Raw genomic sequence first — 13,746 nt, 5'->3', positions numbered from 1 at the left:
TTTCAGCCAGTTACCTGTCGAGCTGGAGGTGGCGCAAACAACTTCCCAATTGACAAGGGAACCTCCCCATCGCACCCCTCTCAGATTTAGTTATAAGTTGGCACAGTGGATAGGCCTTGAAAAACTGAACACACATCAATCGAGAAAACAGGAAGAAGTTGTGTGGAACTATGAAAAAAATAAGCAAAATATACAAACTGAGTAGTCCATGCGCAAGATAGGCAACATCAAGGTTAGTATGGGCCGAGGAGCACCGTGGTCCCGTGGTTAGCGTGAGCAGCTGCAGAACGAGAGGTCCTTGGTTCAAGTCTTCCCTCCAGTAAAAAATTTATTTTTTTTATTTTCAGACAATTATCAAAGTTCAAGCATTCACACATAATCAACTTCACTCTCCAAAATTCCAGGACATGTTCAGATTTGCTTGGACATATGCAGGATTTGACGGTCTACACACGGAAAAATTTGAGAACGTTAAAAACATGTTTTGACAGAGTACAGAGAAAACTGTGCGACTGTGAAACTGTTACATTCATTTGTTGCAGTTTATGTGACAAACTCTTGGCCGTGATTATCAAATCCACGGGAAAAACCCAAATCGGGCAAGGTACAAGAACCTTTTTACCCATTCGCCAAGTGTACAAGTTAGGTGGGTCGACAGCATATTCCTGTCATGTGAGGCACAGGCCGTCACCAGTGTCGTATAGAATATATCAGACGTGTTTTCCTGTGGAGGAATCGGTTGATCTATGACCTTGCGATCAAATGTTTTCGGTTCCCATTGGAGAGGCACGTCCTTTCGTTTACTAATCTCACGCTTTTGCGGTGCGGTCGCAAAACACAGACACTAAACTTATTACAGTGAACAGAGACGTCAATGAACGAACGACAGATCATACCTTTGCGAAAATAAAGAAAGTAAAATTTGCACTCGAGGGAAGACTTGAACCAAGGACCTCTCGTTCCGCAGCTGCTCACGCTAACCACGGGACCACAGTGCTCCTCGGCTCATACTAACCTTGATGTTGCCTATCGTGTGCATGGACTACTCAGTTTGTATATTTTGCTTATTTTTTTCATAGTTCCACACAACTTCTTCCTGTTTTCTCGATTGATGTGTGTTCAGTTTTCCAAGGCCTATCCACTGTGCCAACTTATAACTAAATCTGAGGGGGGTGCGATGGGGAGGTTCCCTTGTGAGAATAAATCTGAAGGGATTACGAGTTGCAGCATTTACCTTATAACCAAGGGAAATATCCCGAAATCTGGATGATTGGGGCTACTCTTAATTTATTCCTAGGACAACGCTGTAAACTTGAGAAAAAAGTATTATAATAAAAATGTGAAACATAAAGAGAGAGAAAATCCAGAATGCTACGGGATGACGTTGGAATTTCATGGTCATAGCATAACCACACATAGCTTAACAGGTGTTTCATAAATGCAAGACTAATATTACGGTTACTATTCACATTGTCTTCAATCATGTTTTCAACTTCGTTCTATTTTTCTCAATATAATTAAAATAGAAGCAAAATCCTTAACTAACATCAAATTTCAAACCAACCACTTTAACACAATGCATAGCTCTACCTTACGGACTCCAGCGACGCGGAAGAGCCTCTTCGCACCCCTAGTGACTTATGTTGCTAGAAATTTGTGCGTCAGTTATTATCTGAGGAATACGTCCTCTGATAACAAACAGTTCTATTCACTCCGCTTGTTTCATGGAGAGGAAGTGTTGAGTAATTAATAATACGGTATTCATGCAGTATTGATCATTTAAGTGTGGCACACAGCTCATTCAATCGTAACGAGATTGCCAAAACAAAGCAGTGAAATGACAAATTACTGAAATTTGTATACTGAAGAAAGCCTCGAGGCGAATGATAAATCATGTATTAGTTAAATTTGAAGTTTCATATGACACTTTGCATTATTCAATGAAAACCAAGTAACCAGACTTAGCGGTATCACACAAGCGTCACAGGTTCAACTGAATGAGGAAAATATATAAGTGACGCTGATCTCATGTTTATTAAACTTAACAATAACTTTGCATTTCCACGAAATGTGCATATTAACACATATTAAAAATGTATAATATGAATGAGAAACATTCTGAACAGTATTGAAATGACTTGTATGACGCAATAGAAATTAACCTCACGTCAAAACATTCTGTTTTCTTGTGGTAGAAGCAGTAATTCGAAAAACGAAAGACCAATGTTTTCAAGAAACATGCTGTAGATATCCTGTACTCAAATAAGTATCGACTAGCTATGGATTTGTTAGCGTAGGCGGCGAAGTCATCAGAGGCGGAGCCCTAGCTTACACCGTCCAGTCACAGTTGTGTGACCACCTCTCAAAAGCCTAACTAACGACCTTCTGCAGCGCGGATCGCTACGAGATCTACATGAAGAGAGTCAATGAGGTTCTAGAAGGTATCGATGGGGATGTGGAGTCATGCCGCCTCCAGTGTCGTGGCCAGCTGCGCTACGTTTCTCGGTTGAGAACCCACTTCAGTTTAAATTCAGGGAGTTTGGTGTCCAGGCGAGTGCGGTAAACGCATTCTGGTCCTCTTGGAGCCAAGCAAGTATAATACGAGATGCACTGTCCTGCTGGTAGATGCCTGCTGGTAGAGGCTGTATGTAAGGGTGGACATGGTCCCCAATGATAGATGCATACTTATGTTGACCCATTGCACCTTACAGAACATCATCATCTAGAGAATGTTACGAAAACATTCCACAGACCTTAACGGTCGCTCCTCTGGCCTGGACCCTCCCGACGATTATTACACATAATATGTGATTCATCTGAAAAGGCCATTTGTCGCGACTCAGTGGACGTGGACGCGGTACTGGCGTGCAAATTCCAGCCTTCGTCGCCGATGAACAACTGTCAGAACGGGTGAGTGAACAAGATACCTGCTGCAGAGGTTAATATGCAGAAACGTTCGCTTCATTTATCTGGCAGGCAGTTACTCAGGCGTTGCATGTCTATGCTCGCGTACGTATCTCCGCTACTATAGTCGTTCACCCCTGTCATCTAAGGCCTGTGGTGCACCACAGTTGCCTCGGCGCAGGCTGTAATTAGCGGCATCTTGGCATGGACGGTATAATTTAACAACGGAGGCACGCGAACAGTTTACAAACTTAGTCGTATCGGAAATGCTTCCTCCCTTGACCCGAAAGCCAGTGTCATGGCCTTGCGGACTTCAGATAAATCGCTCCGTTTACGCGTTACGACGACTACACTGTTTTCCGCGTCCCCCTTACACGCTTTATACAGGGTGTTACAAAAAGGTACGACCAAACTTTCAGGAAACGTTCCTCACACACAAATAAAGAAAAGATGTTATATGGACATGTGTCCGGAAAAGATTAATTTCCATGTTAGAGCTCATTTTAGTTTCGTCAGTATGTACTGTGCTTCCTCGATTCACCGCCAGTTGGCCCAATTGAAGGAAGGTAATGTTGACTTCGGTGCTTGAGTTGACATGCGACTCATTGCTCTACAGTACTAGCATCAAGCACGTCAGTACGTAGCATCAACAGGTTAGTGTTCATCACGAACGTGGTTTTGCAGTCAGCGCAATGTTTACAAATGCGGAGTTGGCTGATGCCCATTTCATGTACGGATTAGCACGGGGCTACAGTTTACAAGTACGACACAACATGTGGTTCATGCACGATGGAGCTCCTGCACATTTCAGTCGAAGTGTTCGTACGCTTCTCAACAACAGATTCGGTGACCGATGGATTGGTAGAGGCGGACCAATTCCGTGGCCTCCACGCTCTCCTGACCTCAACCCTCTTGACTTTCATTTATGGGGGCATTTGAAAGCTCTTGTCTACGCAACCCCGTTACCAAATGTAGAGACTCTTCGTGCTCGTATTGTGGACGGCTGTGATACAATACGCCATTCTACAGGGTTGCATCAGCGCATCAGGGATTCCATGCGACGGAGGGTGGATGCATGTATCCTCGCTAACGGAGGACATTTTGAACATTTCCTGTAACAAAGTGTTTGAAGTCACGCTGGTACGTTTTGTTGCTGTGTGTTTCCATTTCATGATTAATGTGATTTGAAGAGAAGTAATAAAATGAGCTCTAATATGGAAAGTAAGCGCTTCCGGACGCATGTCCACATAACATATTTTCTTTCTTTTTGTTTGAGGAATGTTTCCTGAAAGTTTGGCCGTATCTTTTTGTAACACCCTGTATGCATTATACTGCTAGTGCTGCTATCTGCAGTCTGTGAGTCGTTATTGCACGTCGGCGTCAAACTCTGGTCGCTTAAATGGGACTGGACCGTGTAGTTGGAGAACGATGATTGATCAGCATTCACAAAAGGTGATTTAGTGAGACCACACGACGTGGATCTGAGCCTGTGCTCATCCCGCATACTGATATAGACCCTAAACTGGTGCCACACACTCTTGGCCCTAATAACGTTCCTTACGAAAATCGTCTGTTCGCCAACGAGCCGTCATTCCGCTGAGCGTTGCATTTACACTTTCCTTACTGCGCGTGACTGGAAAACAACCATCTAGATCAATCCTAGACATTTCAATTATACTGAAAAAAATATTATTTAAAACGGTTGATATGAACATTTTGACGTTGAAGGACAAGTTACAAGTTCTACGTCACAATAGAGCATTGCGCAAAATGAAATGTAGGCCCTTTTCTTGTTTAAGTAGTCTATCTATTAATTCGTATGTGGAATATAGAGCTTACTACTTAACAGTAATGTGTGGCAGTCTTGAAATGCAACATCCCAACGATACTGACAGCAGATAGTTTCTCTAGAGTACAACATAATTTCAGTTTAGTTACCTGCACGTACGATATCTCACAAAGACGAGGAACAATTCATTTGGTTTAAAAATGTAGTATAAAAAGTTACTATTTTCAAACTATGAAGAACGTTCTCAAGTACGAATAAATGTTAAGAGATTAGCGGCCACTGTCAGCGAGATGAAGTAGCCTACGAGGAAATAAATCTGAGGAGAATTCGTTCAAGACCACGTTCAAGCCAGAATTCCGGACTTCAGTAATTGATTGGAGAGAAACTAAAGAAAATCCTAATCAGAATGGAAAATTGAGGATTTGTGCCCTATTTATCTTCAACAGTCAAACAGGCAGCACAGATACATACTGCTTTTAGTGACCCTTAAGTAATATAAGAGAAAATGTGTTCACAAGATATATGACTTCCAAACGAAGATAATGTATCTTCCCGTTATTTTTCTTTCTGCACTTAGGGTTTTACTCTTTATGTGAGAGTTTCTGCGAATTTAAAATAAACGTTAAAACAAATTAATATATATGAATATGTATGGACATGTTTATGATAACGATTTGTTTTAAAGCCGGCCGATGTGGCCGTGCGGTTCTAGGCGCTTCAGTCTGGAACCGCGTGACCGCTACGGTCGCAGGTTCGAATCCTGCCTCGGGAATGGGTGTGTGTGATGTCCTTAGGTTAGTTAGGTTTAAGTAGTTCTAAGTTCTAGGGGACTGATGACCACAGATGTTAAGTGCCATAGTGCTCATAGCCATTTGAACCATTTGTTTTAGAAGGAGGTGAATTTTTCTTAACCCTTGCTTTCCGGATTGTTTCATAGCCATTGATGAGGTGACGCTGGAAGAAATACTCCATTTGTCATTCACTTGTAGGGATATACACTCATACACTCATGAGTGCCGCGCGGGTAGCCGGGCTGTCTAGCCGCCTTGCCACAGTTCGCGTCTCCCCCTATCGGAGGTTCGGGTCCGCCCTCGGGCATGGGTGGGTGTGTTGTCCTTATTGGAAGTTAGTTTAAGTCAGTTTGAGTAGTGTGTAAGCCTAGGGACCACTGACCTGAGCAGTTTGGTCCCACAGGAACTTACCACAAATTTCCAAATTTCCACTCATGAGTCAAAACAATATGGCCACTCCCCACCACAATACTGAGCGCGCCTTGTGGCGTTGCGGTCACGTAACGCGGAAATGAAAGTATGTAGCGCTGCAGAGATAAATGGGTAATCATTCTAGTGACGATACGGGCCAGGAATGGGGAAAACCATTGACACTGAAGAAGGACAGATTGTAATGGCCCGGCTTGTGGCACGTGATCTCGGAAAAGGGGAATCTTTTCGCGCGCTGATGTCGTGAGCGTCTACGGAAAATGGTAGAAGGATGGTAAAACAACGAACAGGAGACAGGGTGTCGGACGCCCATGCCTTAACATAGAACGTAGAGGTCGAACGCTTGCCTGTTCTCTAAATCAAGACAGCCATCGATGTGTGACAGACCTGACGACACCGTCCAATACCGGTGCAGGCACAAGTGCCTCGGAGGACACTGTTCAGTGCACATCGTTGAACATGAGGTTACGCAGCAAACAACCGTTTCGTGATCCCATGTTTAGCAGAAGACATCATCAATTACGGTTTCAGTGGGCTGGGGATCATAAAGGCTGGACCATAGAACAGTTGCAAAGTGTGATCTGCTCCGATGAATCGCAGTTCTTGTTACATCTGGTCGTTGGCCGTGTTCTTAGATGCGGCACCTCTAAGCATGTACGCACCTCCGACGCAGACCGGTAGAAGTGGTATTATGCTGCAGGAGACATTCACCTGCGCTTCCTTTTGAGCTGTGGCAGCAGTCGAAGTCACCACGAAATGTATGGACTACGTGAACATTACTGCATACCATTTTGATCCCTTCATGGATGATGTATTCCCCGAAGGCGAAGGCTTCTTCCAGCAGGTAACTGTCCACTTCCCAAGGCTTGCGCTTGACGGTAAATGGTTCAAATGGCTCTGAGCACTATGGGACTTAACAGCTGTGGTCATCAGTCCCCTAGAACTTAGAACTACTTAAACCTAACTAACCTAAGGACATCACACACATCCATGCCCGAGGCAGGATTCGAACCTGCGACGTGGTTCCGGACTGCGCGCCTAGAACCGCGAGGCCACCGCGGCCGGCGCTTGACGGTAACCTCGCGTTGATATCTTTGACATCAAATTCGCCAATGGAACACATCAAATTCGCCAATGGAACACATCAGGGATGCTATCGGGCACCTATTAGATTATATGTTGACTATTCTACAAATATAGCACCATTCTTATCCATCATCTATCAGAGATCATTGGAACAGCGAAAGTTCCAAGGGACTGGAAGAAGGTCCGGGTCATAGCAATCTATAAAAAGGGTACAAAATCGGATGCACATAATTATCGGCGCATTTCACTGACATCGATTTGTTGTTGAATCATGGAATGTTCAGACATAATGACCTTTCTAGACTCTGAGAAGCTCATCTGTAGAAACCAGCACGGTTTTAGGAATCAGCGGTCACGCGAGACACAGCTGGCCCTCTTTGTGCATGATATACAACAGGCTCTAGATACCGGCTCTCAGGTTGATGCCATATTTCTCGACTTTCGAAAGGCATTTGACTCAGTTCCGCACTGTCGCTCGCTCCAAAAAGTGCGCGCTTACGGTCTATCCGATGACATATGGGATTGGAGAGAAAGTTTTCTAACAGACAGAGAGCAGTATGTCGTGCTGAATGGGATGACGTCATAACAAGCGAAACTTCAGCTGTGCCCCAGGGCAGCGTAATAGGTCCACTGCTTTTTACGATTTACATAAACGATCTGGTTGATGGTATTGACAGTGACATTAGACTGTTTGCCAGTGATGCTATAGTCCACAGGAAAATAGTATTATACGAAAGCTGTGAACGAATCAATGAGGATTTGCAGAAAATAAATGCGTGGTGTAATGACTGGCAGTTACCTCTCAATATTAGTAAGTATAACCTAGTAACCTACTGCATATAACAAGACGAAAATCCCCATTAATGTACGAGTACAAAATAAATGCCCATTCTTTGAAAGCGGTAACATCCGTCAAGTATCTGGGTGTGATTATTCGAAATGATCTCACATGGAATGATAAGATTACACAAGTAACGGGCAAGGCGGACTCTAGATTGCGGTTTATTGGTAGAATACCGAAGCGATGCAGTCCTTGCCGGCCGCGGTGGTCTAGTGGTTCTAGGCGCGCAGTCCGGAACCGCGCGACTGCTACGGTCGCAGGTTCGAATCCTGCCTCGGGCGTGGATGTGTGTGATGTCCTTAGGTTAGTTAGGTTTAAGTAGTTCTAAGTTCTAGGGGACTGATGACCACAGTAGTTAAGTCCCATAGTGCTCAGAGCCATTTGAACCATTTTCGATGCAGTCCTTCAACAAAGGAAATTGCTTACAATACGTTAGTTCTTCCAGTATTAGAGTATTCGTCCGTGTGGGACCCTTACCGGTTGGGTCTGATTCAAGAGATTGAGAAGGTCCAAAGAAGAGCGGCAAGATTCGTGAATGGTACATTTAGCCATAGCGAGAGCGTTACAGATCTCTTAGAAAGAAGTTTGAAGTGGGACACACTTGCAGATAGACGACGCGCTAAACGGACGGGGCTGCTCACTAAATTCCGAATCCGATCTTCGCCGAGAATGTAGAGTATATATTTTTACCACCAACTTTCAAATCGCGCAATGATCACCATTCAAAGATAAGGGAAATTAGAGCTCGTACTGAGGCGTTCAGACAGTCGTTTTTCCCTCGCGTGATCCGCGAGTGGAACAGAGGAGAGAAAATAGGACTTTGGTGCAAATTTGCCCTCCGCCACACACGGCTTGGTGGCTAGTGGAGTATATATGTAGATGTAGATGTACTCCGAGCCCACAAATCAGCGGCCCGTAATTTACGGGAGTTGCGTGACTTGTGTGTAGACATCTGGTGTCATAAAGCATTTTGAAGCACATTATTCCACCAGACTGTGTTTAAAACAGTCACTAAGACAAAAAATACGACGCATCACGAAGGAGTTATCTGAATGGGATGGAAATTGATAGATATGATGAACATGCACAGGAAAACAAATGATTACAACTCCAGAAAGATCGGATGATTTATTCAACAGAAATAGCTTAGAAACTGAACAAATTAATAACACGTTGGTCTACCTGTAGCACTTAGGCAGTTATTCGGCTTGCCATTGATCGAAAGGATTCTTGCACGTCCTCCTGAGGGATATCGTGCCAAATTCTGTTCAGTTGCCGCATTACACCTTGAAAATGCCGAGCTCCTTCGAGAGCTCTGCTCTTAATGCTCCATATGTTCTGAATTGCGGAGAGATACGGCTGTCTTGCCGGCCGAGGTAGGGTTTGGCAGGCACGACGATGAGCTGTAGAAAATCTCCCCGTGTGCAGGCAATAGGGCATTATCTTGCTGAAATGTAAGAACTGGATGGCTTGCCTTGAAGGACAAGAAAACGGCTCATAGAATATTGTCGACGTATCACTGTGCTGTGTGGGTGTCGCGGATAAGAACCAAAGAGGTCCTGCTGTGAGAAGAAGTGGCATCCCAGACCGTCGCTCATGAATGTCGGGCCAAATGGAGGGCGACACTCAGGTTGATATCCCACCACTGTCTGGGGCGTTACCAGTCAAGTCTTCGGGCTGAAATCGCATTGAATGTAGTAGAATTATCTTCAGTGATGGGTCCCGATTTGAAATGAGCCTCAATGACGAGCGAAGACGTGTCTGGAGACGCCCAGGACAATGGTAGGATACCCACCATACGGCTCGACAACCACGAGTTCAAATGGCTCTGAACACTATGAGACTTAACATCTGAGGTCATCAGTCACCCAGGACTTAAAACTACTTAAGCCTAACTAACCTAAGGACATCACACACATCCATGCCCGAGGCAGGATTTGAACCTGCGACCGTACGGTAGCGTGGTTCCAGACTGAAGCGCCTAGAACCGCTCGGCCACAGCGGCCGGCTCTTTCATAGGAGGACCTCTTTGGTTGTCATCTGTGGCACTATTACAGCACAGTGTACGTCGATGATTTTCTACGCTACGTTTTGTTGCCCTTCATGGCAAGCCATCCTGCACTTATATTTCTGCAAAATAACGCCCCACTCGCACATGGTGAGTGCCTCTACTGCTTCTCTTCATGCGTGCCAATACTTATCTTGGTCAAAGAGGTCGCCATCTCTCTCCAGTTGAGACAGTCTGGAGCATTATGAGCAGGGTCCTCCCACCAATGCGGGATTTTCTCCATCTCACACGCCAGGTGCACAGAATTTTGCACGATGTCCCTCATGAGGACACCCAATAATCCTATCAATCAATGGCAAGCCGAATAACTGCTTATATAGGGATCAGAGGTGAACCAGTGTGTTACTGACTTGCTCAATTTGTGAAGCTCTTTCTCTCGAATAAATTATCCAATTGTTGTGAATTTGCAATCATTTGTTCGCCTGTACATGTACATCACATCTATTGATTTCCATCCCATTCGGAAAATTCCTTTGTGCTGTGTCGTCCTTTTTCTTTTTCATAGAGTGTATTTTATTTGTCCTATTACTTTCGGGAATTGCCCATTCTGAAGTGCGTCTATAGTAACAGTTGTGTGTACATCGTTAAAAAAATCGCTTGACAGACATATTTGTGGACAGCTTGGTCATCAACGGCCATCATCTTGTAATGTTTAGTACAAATCGCAGTGTATGCACTTGTTCATGTAACTGTCACTTGTGTACGACAGCGTGGGAAGGCCCACGCACGCAGAGTGGCTGCTGTGTTGAGTTCCAAAGGAGGACCAATACGCTACTAAGCATAATGGTACGGCTCAGCAAGACAGTAAGAAGAACAGAGATGTCATAATGATGATGTAGAAGGTGAAAGCATGGGTAAAAGTGCAAAAGCTATTAATTTAGGAAGAAGATGTGGAATGGCGAAAGTACTTTGGTACAGGTGAAATGTAATTGGGCTTAAGGAGAGAAAAGGTGAGAGGGAACTGTAATGTGCTAGGAAGAGGGGCAGGAGGAAAAGAAAGAGAAGACAAAGGATTAGTAGTAGTAGAAGAAGACGAAGAAAACTAAAAGGAGGAGGAGCAGGAGGAGGAGGAGGAGGAGGTAGTGGTGGTGGTGGTCGTGGTAGAGGAGGGAGATGGGCAGAGAGAAAAATCTTAGGTTTTATAGAAGAAGTAGACGTCAGGCTATATTTCAGGGTGTGGAAGTGGGAACCTACTCTTCGTCTGTGGTGATGGATGCAAAAGGGTTTCCTGAAGCTTATGGGAGGGAAAGATTAAAATTTAAAAATTAGCGGCCGTACTCGACCACATAAATAAAATTTGGAGCAGTATCAAGGAAGCAGAAGTATCAGCATGTTGCTCCCAAACGAGTAATCATAATGATAACTGCCATGTAGTTCAGTGCCAGAATGAAACTGTAGATCAGAAATAGAGTTTTAATTGATAGCTGGACCGAGAATTAAGAAATTCAGCATAAAGGCGGAACAAAGGAAGAACAAACTCACCACTGTTTGCTCGCAAAATTACTGATACGTCAATTGAAACTGTTACATACTTTAAGCGATTGTTATTCTTTCCACTGATTTGTGGCAATCGAACAGTATAGGATCTTTTAACCTGTTTATGCGAAATATGTTGCATTTATTTATGCTCAAGATCAACTGCCCGTTCCTACACCAACCATCGACGTCCTTCCTGAAGACTACATTATCGTCTGCGAACACCATCATGGAGCTTCTGACGTTATAATGTAAACAGTAGCAGTCCTGTAATGCTCTTCTCGGATAGATCTGAAATTAGCTATACATGTGTCTATTCTGTTCCATTAAGACCAGAGTGTTGGACTGAGCGAGGTGGCGCAGTGGTTAGCACACTGGACTCGCATTTGGGTGGACGACGGTTCAATCTCGCGTCCGGCCATCCTCTGAAACGACACGGTCGACTTCCTTCCTCATCCTTCCATGATCCGATGAGACCGATGACCTCGCAGTTTGGTCTCCTTCCCCCAAATCAACTCAACGCAACCCCAGAGTGTTGAGTTCTATGTGCTAAGAGTTCCAGAATCCAGTCACCAATCTGGTCTCATTCTCGGCAAGCTGGAACTTTTTTCACTGAGCGTTCGTAAGAAATTGTATTGAATGGTCTGATGACTTCAAGGAAGTCGGCATTAACCTGGACTCCCATATTTACTAAACGAGCTGAGTTTCGCAAGATACCTGTGTGTAAAATCCATGTTGACTTTAATGAAGGAGATTTTACTTGTCCAAAAACGTTATGGTCCATCAGAATAAATGATATTCATAATTCTAGAAGGAATTGACTTCGGGGTTGTAGGCCTATAGTTGTGTGCTTGTGTCCGATTTTTTTCCAGTAGCTTGATACCTTCGTTACTCCAGTAACCTACGATTAACTCGCCACTAAAAGGGAAGAAAATTATTTCTTAACGCTTGCGCTGATTTGTGTGAGCTTTCTTTTTTGGAAGAGCCGATTGGTCGCGAATTGCAAAACCACAGTGAAAATCAAAAATGTTTTATTTGCAACATTATTTAGAACTTCCAGCTACTTCTGTACATAGTCAGCACTCTGACTTAGATATTTGTCGGTTTCTGGTACCAACTTTCTAATACCTGCTGGTCTGCAGTTTCTGCCTGTGCCAAAATGCTGTCCTCACAGTCAGTGTTTCCATGTGGGCAAAGAGATGAAGCTCAGAGCGAGTGAATTCCGGCCTCTATAGCGGGTCATCGAAAACGCTGCATGACCATCTATGTTGCAGTCTTGAAGAATGAGAACGTCTGATGACAACAATTCTCTTTCCTTGTTCTGAATTGCTCTTCGTAGGTGATATTGTCGAATAGTCTGATCTACTGGCTGAACAAGATCATCGATTGACATTCGCTTCCTTGCCCAACGGTCTGCATAGTGAAAGTCTGTTCGTCCTGCTTTGAAATTCCTGAACCATTGCTGCACTTTGCTGTTATGGGTGATAGTTACGTTATGCAGTTGGAATGAAATGAGGTCGAATGCCTCAGCATGCACCTCACACTTGGTGAGAGACTATACAGTGCGGTTTAGATACCCCTACTCATGGGTTTTGTGCAACCCACAACGCCATCAAAATATCGCGCACAGGATTTACGTATTCTCTCGCTCACTACATGAAAACTGTTAGCCCTACAGAGAAAAATGAGCAGGACATTTCGTAGGAAATTTAATGTAGTCAAATTTTGTACTGTTATAAACTTCCCCTAGAGGTCACAGTTTCCGAGTTATTCAAGAAAAGCGTACGAAAGTGACCTTCAAACACGTTTTTCTTGAAAAACTCGAAAACCGTGGGCTCAAGTGAAAACGTATCCCCAAAAAAGTTTAACTACATTAAATTTCCTACAGGAAGGTCCTGTAAGACTAACGGTTAAAGCGTAGTGAGCGAGAGAATATGAAATCTCACATGTGATTTTTCAAGGCGTTGTGGGTTGCATGAAACCTATCGGTAGGAGCAGCTGATACACCCTGTATAGTTTTAGGCAAATTTAGTTCTCACTGTGGACTCCAAATTGAAAATTTCTACGTGACGCGATCAGTGGGAGTGCTAGAGACACAGTGCAGCACATCTCGGCAAAGCTTCATTGGATTTTCACAGTGCTTTTAATTCGCGACTGACTGGACCTTGAATAATAATAATAATAATAATAAAAGTGGTCCTCACTAGTCCTCATAAAATTCATACAACTGGCTATAGCAAGCTAAAGTGCAATCGTGTTTCTGTCTAATTGGGACCGACTGTACACAGCATGCTGCTACGTACAATACAACCTAGTGCCCAAAAAATTAGCTTGCGCCTAAAACAAGATCACACGAACTGCT

General features: G+C 44.0%; 1 protein-coding gene across 2 annotated transcripts in view; it reads right to left on the bottom strand.

The window, feature by feature from the left end:
• LOC126483878 (high affinity cAMP-specific and IBMX-insensitive 3',5'-cyclic phosphodiesterase 8A) overlaps nucleotides 1-13,746 on the bottom strand; it is a 1,729,999-nt gene that overhangs the window by 439,034 nt on the left and 1,277,219 nt on the right. The gene's annotated exons all lie outside the window — the stretch shown is intronic.

The sequence above is a fragment of the Schistocerca serialis genome, chromosome 6 (genome assembly GCF_023864345.2).
Source record: "Schistocerca serialis cubense isolate TAMUIC-IGC-003099 chromosome 6, iqSchSeri2.2, whole genome shotgun sequence".
NCBI classification, from domain to species: Eukaryota; Metazoa; Arthropoda; class Insecta; order Orthoptera; family Acrididae; genus Schistocerca; species Schistocerca serialis.
Note: the sequence above shows the minus strand (reverse complement) of the source record. Positions and strands in the feature narration are given on the sequence as shown.